Raw genomic sequence first — 9,670 nt, 5'->3', positions numbered from 1 at the left:
CTAAAGGAAGGAATCAGTTAGAGCTACAGAAAATTCTAGTTCTGGATTCTTAGGACACACTGATTACAGAGGAGAAAGTGAGGACTGCAGATGCTGGAGATCAGAGCTGAAAATGTGTTGCTGGAAAAGCGCAGCAGGTCAGACAGCATCCAAGGAGCAGGAGAATCGACGTTTCGGGCATGAGCCCTTCTTCAGGAATGAAGAAGCCCTGCTAGCATGGCCAGCAACCCATTACAGACCCATTCTACAATGGGTAAGTGAGGTAGCCATTTAACAAGCAAGACACACTCTGAGAAGCATTGCAGCAGTTGTGAAATAGTGGCATTATTGAATACGGGGGTTATTAAGACCAGCCAGTAACTTAATTGTGGTAAAACTGCCCCCATCAGATCCTGGGTCAGGGGAGCTGGTCCTGTACAGATCCTGGAAGGATTGCCAAATGAATAAATGCATTTCCTCAGCCCATGAAGGCAGGAGTGGACAGGACCCACAAGTATTTATAAAAGCATCATCAGGGAGCTGCTGCTATGAAATGCTAGTGTGCTTAGACAGCAAGGTGGCTCAATGGTTAGCATTGCTGCCTCAAAGTGCCAGGGACCTAGATTCAATCCAGCCTTTGGTGAATGTCTATATCGAGTTTGCACATTCTCCCCAAGTCTACACTGGTTTCCTTCGGGTGCTCTGGTTACCTCCCACAGTCCAATGGTGTGCACGTTAGGGCTTGGCTATGCTAAATTACTCTGTTAGCATACAGGGATGTATAGGCTGGGTGGATTAGCTATGGTAAGTATGGAGTTATGGAGATAGAATGGTTCTAGGTGGAATGCTCTTTAGAAGATCAGTGCAGACGTGATGGACTGAATGGTCTCCAACTGCACTGTAGAGACTTTATGATTAGAGGATACAGGTGTTTCAATCACCGGCTAATTACAAAGGAGTTTTTTACATACAATATGAATGGGGGAACAAATCAGCTCATGCCAGATGGAGTGAAACCCAACTATTGAAAATAGCAATATGATGATCCATGACCATTTGAGGCTTGACCCAAATAATGAGGGAACAATTTTAGGGAGTTCTATCTGAAGGGAGATGGACGCACTGGTGGATCCCCAAAGGAAACATATAATTTAGTCAACACCAAGTGGATTACTTACAGTGTGGAAACAGGCCCTTTGGCCCAACAAGTCCATACTAACCTGCCAAAGCACAACCCACCCAGACCCCTACATCTAATTTAGCATGGCCAATTCACCTAACCTGCACATTTTTGGACTGTGGGAGGAAACCCACACAGACACAGGGAGAATGTGCAAACTCGACACAGGCAGTCATCTGAGGTGGGATTTGAACCCAGGTCTCTGGTGCTGTGAGGCAGCAGTGTTAACCACTGTGCCACAGTGCCACCCATCAGCATTTTACAGTATTATGTGCCTATACTCATTACTCAGTCTGGATAGCAGCAGCCACATCCACCACTCAAGACTGGTCAAAAGACAGTAGATATGGTCTGAATTATTTCCCTGGAATGTGGTTCACACCTAAACAGGACTGTCGGAAGGCAGAAGTGGACCCAATAGTGACTTCCAGCCATGAATACCAGGCTCATTGGTAGCACCTTATCAAAGTTGAGCAAAGGAAGAAATAGTTACAGAACTGTGTTCAAAAGATGAAGGAAATGTTGCTTTATTGTACAAATCTTTTCTGATTAGACCAGAAGCTGGCTAACTTTGCACACTCTAAACTATGTAAGTCTCGAAAGAACCCACAAACTTAGAAGATACAGATGACAGCACACACAACATATCCCAGAACATAATTGCGACATTAAAGCACATGGCTTGAAGTCCTACACAGAATCCCACTGTGGATAAGCACATGTTCTGCTGATATTATTTAGTTGATGGGAGTGATTAGGTAAAAGAGAACATTTTGACTGCCAGATTGATTACATTGTGTTTGAATTGAAAGGAGATTATATGATAATATCTTATGAATTGTATGTCAGAAATAAACAAGATATTTAAATAGCACGCTGAATTCGCACAGCGTGTACCAGCCCCAAACCCTGCAATCTCCTGCTGGTTTGATACTCTTTTTTAAATCTGGAGGCCATTCCTAGGCTTCCTAGATCTTGCTTTTTTGTTGTATCAGTCATGTTGGTATAGCACCCTTTTTATTTTGTGTGTAATTTGAAGGGTGTGGCTGGTTAGACTGACCACAGATTGATTTATAGAAGGCGGCATGGTAACAGATTATTCTTGATGCGCGAACTGAGACTGATTAGGCTCCAATACCAAACAAATGTTCTTCCCTGCTTGAAAACAATGAAGGAAACAGGTTTGTCAATTACCTTCAGTCATAGACAAAATTCTTCAGAGATTTCTAAACAAGTGTGGCAGCTGTCAATTTGCAACACCTAAAATACCTCAAAAAAGCCAGAAATTTTTCCTGTCCTCCATCTTGAATGACTGTTTCCTAACTTCACCACTTCCAAGAGGTTTCTCCTGGCCTAATCCGATTGGGGTTTATCACTTGTTAGGAAAAATGTAGCATTGTAAAAACTTGGACTGGGTCTGAAATTCGTTATAGACATTGAAAATCGGAAATAAAATTAATAAATACAAGTCAGGCAGCAAAGAGAGAAAGAGTTAACATTCTAGTCAATTACCTTATGCCATTACTTCTCATTGAAACATGCAATTAAAAACAACTTCCCGGGTTATTGGCATGAGACTGCATTTCGAATAATCTTTTAGACTAACATCATGGCACCGCCTGGCTCCTCAATGTCATAACATACGCTGTTTATTCCCTTTTGATGCGTCATCTCACATTGACCACACATCTACAGGACTAACTGCCCGTTAGTATTCTTCCCAATCAAAGACCCCTCCCACTCTGGTTATACTAGATCTCTCAAATGTTAATTCTGATCTCATTCTCTGAACCTTCTCTGTGGCTGTAATGCTATATTCTGCACTTTGTTCTGCTATCATCATGCACTTTGTATGATACAATCTACCTGCATTGCATGCAAAACAATACTCCTCACTGTATCTTGGTACATGTGATGGCAATCAATCAATCAATCAATCAATCTAGCCACTCTTCACATGTGAATGTTGGGTACCTATTCAACCATGTAGGCCCTCATGATCAAACACTCATCTGTCTTTACCAATGCTTTTTCCAGCTCAGGTCATGGAGAAACGTGAGGAGTAGGAGCTCTAGGTTCTATTTTTCATAATTTGAGGCAAATAGTAGATACACTAATGTTAGTTGCTTGGACAAAGGTCTGAATCTTGGCTGATTGCTAATATTCTCACTTTTGAATTGGAAAGTTGTGGACTTAAGCCCAAATTTTGACTACAATTTATAATCTTAGCACCACATAGTTGCTATTCTCATGGAATAGTCTTTCAATTTGTACCCTCCATAAACTTAAGCAAATCCAAAACTTGGCTTCCAAGTTCTGGTTATCTACTACCTCCCAGACCATTAATGGATCAATTTGAAAATTCTCATCCATCTTTTCAAATTCCTCCATAGTTTCAATCCTGCTGATTCTGTATTATCCTGCAGCCCCCCCTCTAACCATCCATGGAATCTGTGCACTTCTCCAATCCAGGCTTCTGCACTTTTGAAAGGGGAGATTAGCTCATCAGTTACATTATTGCTGGATTAAGCTGCTATCTTTCTCTACTCTAACAACAGTGACCTAACTTCAAAAACGTACTTCCTTGACTACAAAGTGCTTTGTGCTATCCTGAGGTGATAAAAATCATTGAATGTTTCTTTTTTGGTAAGATCTACCAATTCACCACAAATCAATAATCAAAACAGGAATGATGAAGTTTAACATAGCTAAGTATGAGGTTCTTCACTTGGTCAGAGGAATAGAAAAATAGACAGAGACTTTTGAGTTTTGGGTACAGTGCCCTCATGCATGCATTACAGAAAAGTAATATGCAGGTAATTTGGAAGGAAAATGGAATTTTGGTATCAAGTTAAAAATCACACAACACTAGGTTATAGTCCAACAGGTTTATTTGGAAGCATGAACTTTCGGAGCCCTGCTCCTTCTTCGGGTGATTGTGGAGAGTAAGACCATGTTGGTATCAATTCTTTCATACATAAATCGCAAAATTTTTTTTAAAAGTTACATTCTCAAGTGCACTTTAACAATTGGTGTCATGTTGGCCCAGGTAAGGTATTGACGGTGTTAACTCCCTGTGAGGCTGTCTGTGGTCAGACCGATTCTAATCCAAAAAATGGATTTTCAGAATCTTACATGGATTCATGCAGTTTTTGAGCAAAGTAAAATGTAATTCTGCAAGTACAAATTCACCCCACAAACTTATTTGTCTACGTGTGTGTGTGTGTGTGGGGGGGGGGGGGGGTGGGAGTGGGGAAGGGGGGCGAAGTGGGGGGAGGGGGTTAGGATGTTGGGGAGAGGTGGATTTGAGGGGGATATGAGTGTCTGTGAGAGGATGTGTGTACGTGTGTGAGTTTAAAGGGGTTTACGTTTGTGAGAGGGTACATATGAGTGTATGAGAGACGATCTGAATGTGTGCGTGTGTGTGTAAGTGTAGTGCAATGGGGTCACCTGTAGAGTCACAGGAACCCAAGGTCCCAGTTATCGCCATCCCCATGGGTACCAAACTTGGCTATCAGCCTCTGCTCGGCTACTTTTTGTTGTTGCCTATCTCTCAAACGGTCATGAATCTGTCAAATTCACTCCCCCAGAGTGCAGTGGATGCTGGGACCCTGAGTAAATTTAAGGAGAAGATAGACAGATTTTTAATTAGTAATGAGTTGAAGGTTGATGGAAAGTGGCAGGAAAGAGGAGTTGAGATCAACCATGATCATATCAAATGGTGGAGTAGGCTTGATGTGCTGAACTTCCAACTCCTGCTCCTAGTTCTTATATTCCAATCTGAGTCGTACAGCAGACAGTTTTATTTAGCCACAGAGACATTGAAGAAACTTTCTAAATGTGACAATTAGATTATTAGGAACTGACCAGAAATATTGATGTTAGTGGAATATATGCAGCCTGGGGCAAGGGTCATGAAGACAATGTCTTATTAGGAAGGCAATGACTTTTTACATCGCATTTGTATAGTTTTGGGGGAATTTAAATGCATTTGTATTTAGGATTAGAAGCCTTGATTTCTTGGATAATCAGATTATCTTACTGTTTCCTCAGTCCCATGCAGTTGACTTATCTCTGTATTGTGTTATTATTAGCCTTCAGCCTTTTTGTCAATTAAGCAGGAAATAAATATAAGTCAATTTAAATTATCACCGGACTGTGAAGTCAGATCTTTCGGATAAAGAGTGAAACTATTGATAAGGTAACAAAGTGAGATAGCTGAAGTTGTTAATCCAATGAGGAAGAGTTTAAGTAAGGAAAATTCAGGTAATTGATACATCAATTAAATTTTATTTTTGCGGAGCTGTTTTATAACTTATTCACAATTATGTAACATGGGAATCTGTCGATTGTTAGGCCGAAACATAGAAACATAAGAAATCGGAGCAAGAGTACACCATTCAGCCAATTGATACTTTGACCCGGTTCTGCCAGCTAACTCACAACCATGTTTTTATTTTCTCTCTGATCACTTACTCTTTGATCCCTTTAGCCCTAAGAAAGGTAGAAGGGAGCAAGGCGAATGCATAAAGGCCGCTTGACTCTGACAGGTATTCGCATTGGTAAAGACCCACAGTAATACATTTCAATCTCTAACTAAGTGAGGCCAATTTCATTTGTAGGTTTGATTTCAAATTACACTGTCTGCGCAAATGCCTGAGTTCAATGTTCAAGAATGTTGTGAAAAATCTAACACCAGGAATGCAGATTTCTGAAATCACCAGTCAAATTTCAATTCTTGATTATTATGTGGCAATCATTTTGAATTCTAATCAACCAATTAACATATTGGGAAAGTTGACATCTAGTTTATGGATGTCACCTTTGTAGAGGGAATCTCACTACCTGGTCCACTTACTGGGAAATTTTGAGCAGTGTACCTATGATCTTCTCTATGTATTTCCATCAGGAATGATGCTCAATTTGGTGTCCATTCATAATTTGCAATTCTACATCCTAGAACTCAGAATTTTTTTTAAATTTCAAAAATATACTTTATTCATAAAATATTTTGATGGTCTGTACAGTTGGTCATGCCATACATACGGAAACATTCCATTTCTTTGCATACAGAGATCAGAATTTATCATTTGTATATACAGGTCTGTACGTTTATCAATCAGATATCCATATATTTAGCTGAGGCATCAGCAGAGCCCAAATGACTGCGTGGGCCCCCTGTTCTTCTCAGACAGGCAGATGTTACATGGTGGTCTTTCCCCACTGCGCCTTGGTGGCATCCTAGAACTCAGAAGAGAGAGGAGAAAGTGTGTAAGAGTAAGAAAGACAGGTTTTTATTTAGTGGTTTTCACTTCAGGATGACCCCAAATCACTTTACAATTAATAAAGCACATTTTTAAGTTGTTACCATTGGAAAACATTTTAATTTGTGCGCAGCAAGCTCCACAAACTCCAATCTGATGATGGTCAGCAATGCTGGATATGGGAAAAAGATTAGTCAAGTTACCAGGGATGGCTCCCCAGTCAGGATTTATAATATTCAATCAGAAGACAGACACAGCTTGGACTAGGAGAAATGCAGAGAAAGAAAAAACTGAAATGCAGAAGTGTTTAAAATAGAGGAACAAAGAAACATCTAAACACCTAACATATGAAAAGGTGGGAGAGATAAAAATTAGTTATATTTTCTATGCTTTATCATTCTTTTGGCTGTTGATCTGCTGTTACCCTATTATTTATTTTTTGCCTCCTAACTTTGTTTTTGATGCATTACTTGGAATTATTATGGATTGCAATTTGTCTAACCTTATATGCCCCAAACTAATGGCATTATAACGTAAGCTGATTATTGTGTAGCTAGCTTACCAGGAAACCCTGCACTTAAATCAAAGATTTCCATAAATCACATGAAAAAGAATCACGTTTTATGTGTCTGTGCACAGTCCAGGGAATCATTCATCCAGTAACTCAATCTGCAATACATGCTTTAAAATAGATTCTTAAGAAATTGAAAAATGTCAATGAGGAGTCAATGCCATCAGTGCAAACAGCATTAACATTGATAGGGGCCAGCAGGAAAGATGGTGCATATCAGGAATGTGGTAAACCAACCCCAAGTTTGGATTTTAAAATCTGCAGTAGAATGGAGTTAAATGAACAGTTATCATTTCAGATACTTAACTTGACGAAGGATAAGAGATGGTGCAATTTTCAAGCCTGTGAGATGAACGTTTCTTTTACAGGAAAGAAAATAGAACTTTTAACATGTATCATGTATTCATTAACATATATTTGAACATGTATATATTCTTAGAAGCTAAATTAGAGTCAGGGAACTCAGTTTCCTACCACTGCCCTTGCACAGAAAAATGATTCTGGCAAATTTTAGCCCAGAAAGCAGAAGTCGACAATACCTGGATTTGTAATGCTATATTATTGGATAGATAAACCATGGTGAGCTACATTGGAAATCTATTATCGAATCAGGAATTCTGTGCAGCAGATGACTTGGTTGTGCTGGGCTCCATTGAAAATCTATACTTGGATCAGATGACTGTTCATCTGGAATTGCCAACTGCTTACATCGCAGGTCTCCTCTGTTGCTTCTTGCCAAAGAAAAATATGCACTTCAGTGAGATTTTCATAAATTTCACTTGATTTAGACTACAAAAAATGTTAAAATGAGGCACAAAATTTTTGCTATTAGATCTTGTGTTTTACTCTGTGTACTCTTCATTAATATGGTGCTCTTTCAATATGAGCTAAAAGCATCTGGTAAATAATTAGTAGTTGCTGAGCAAATGTTTCAGTCTCAGGACTGTGTGACTGGAGTGTTGATGTCGGGGAGCGAGGATTCAGTGTGAGTTGATTAATAAATTGCTGCAGTATAGCAAGGAACAAATGCATTTTCAGTTTGTCACTTATGCAGCATGAAACCATTACAAAGCAATCACTTTTAACTAGTATTTTCCCAATGATTTTCCCATATTAATTTTCCTTTGTACACACAACGTGATGCTAGCAAAGAAAGAATGGAAACTTTGAATAATTTCCATAGATTTTTAATGGTTCTTTGTATACATTTTGACACATTCATAACCTTCTTTTTGTTTTCACTTCATTTTTGTAGATCTTGCTGAGGTTTTTATTAACGCTTGTTTTTTGTAGACTCTCGATTGCTTGTTCTCCTGCCCCCTTTTATTCCCGTTCTATAGCTTGCCTTTGTTGCAATCCCCCCTCCCCTGTTTAATTCCAAGTTTAATCCAGGAGACCTTTGCATCTGTGAGATGCATCATGGAAGAAAAATGGTTTTGCTGAAATTCTTAGACAAGATGCACACAGACATTCCTGGTCTTTGATGAGGTTTGCAGGATTCACTGGAAATTTGATAGGTCCTGATCTGGTAATTCTGTACCTGAATCCAGTTTTCCACTGACAGATCTGTCAGCATAGAAACCTTCTTAGAAGTGTCCTGTGGTGAAATAGTTGTGTCCCTAGGCTCTCTAAATTCATGCTCCACCTGCCCCAAAGATGTGTCATAATTTCTCTGAACACATTAAGAACATTTTTTTTTGAAACACTACTTAAGATATTTGACCATTAGGAGATAAAGAAAATCTTTTTGGGGTTTGAGGGACATGAGTTATGGCAAGATCTATGGCAGAATTAGGCTACACAGCACCCATGCCTTGCTTCTCTCCCTCAGCCGGAGATACCAGGCTCATTATTATTGCTGGCTTGTTCTGCCATTTAGCGCAGACACAAAGCCAGGAATCTTGTCATTTCAGGCCTCAACATGGTCTTCACACAGGGGGTCCTGATGCAGTAAGTCAAGGGCATCCTTCAGCACTAATGCAGGCTCTGCAAGAGGGCGAGTCAAGATCATCTTCCTATAATGGCTGAGGAGCTCAATTTGGGACATTTCGGAGAAGATCCTTTCTTAAACTTTGCCTAATGTCTCTAGTCACATATGGGCCCTTTGAAGGATCTCCAGTTGCATCGCTTGTGCCTTATTGCATGTTGAAATTTTCTTTACATTCCCCCATATGTCCTCCCACATTTCTGATGAGATTTCTTCTCTTAACTCCTGATTGCAAATCTCATGGAGTCTCTCCATCTCCCCCGAGGCATTCCCTCTCTGCAGATGATAAATGGTACTAACTGAGAGAGCGCCCCCACATCAGGGCACTCTTCATTCTATATCTGACCTGTAGAGCTGGTCCAAGAGAGTGGTCTTCTTCTGCACATAATCCCTAACTTGGAAGTATTGGAAAAGGTCCCTGTTAGGGATTCTGTATTTCTGACCTACTTGGTTGAAAGACATCAAGACCTCTCCCTTGAATAAATCTCCCAGACAGGAGATTCCTTACCCTCGCATGCTCTGAAGCCGGAGTCCATTGACCCGTGTCTAAATCCTGGGGCTCCCACTAATGGGGTGAGTGGCAAAGTCTTAAGCAAATTGCCCTCACCCTGCCGCATTATCCTCCATGCTCCCACAGTACTTATGATAATCAGACATTCACAGTGCTCAACTACCAATCTAATCTTATC

General features: G+C 40.1%; 1 long non-coding RNA gene across 1 annotated transcript in view; it reads right to left on the bottom strand.

Moving 5' to 3' along the window:
• Window positions 1–6,213: 6,213 nt before the first annotated feature.
• LOC148141777 (uncharacterized) overlaps window positions 6,214–9,670 on the bottom strand; it is a 30,518-nt gene continuing 27,061 nt past the window's right edge. Inside the window, exon 3 of the long non-coding RNA XR_015752443.1 lies at window positions 6,214–6,400. This is a non-coding gene — a long non-coding RNA (uncharacterized LOC148141777). The remainder of the gene's footprint in view (window positions 6,401–9,670) is intronic.

This window comes from Chiloscyllium plagiosum, unplaced genomic scaffold, assembly GCF_037043375.1.
Source record: "Chiloscyllium plagiosum isolate Xiang-an unplaced genomic scaffold, Cpla_swu_hap1 HiC_scaffold_32, whole genome shotgun sequence".
Lineage (NCBI taxonomy): Eukaryota > Metazoa > Chordata > Chondrichthyes > Orectolobiformes > Hemiscylliidae > Chiloscyllium > Chiloscyllium plagiosum.
The sequence above is the reverse complement of the archived record's forward strand: the minus strand, read 5'-3'. Positions and strand labels throughout refer to the sequence as shown.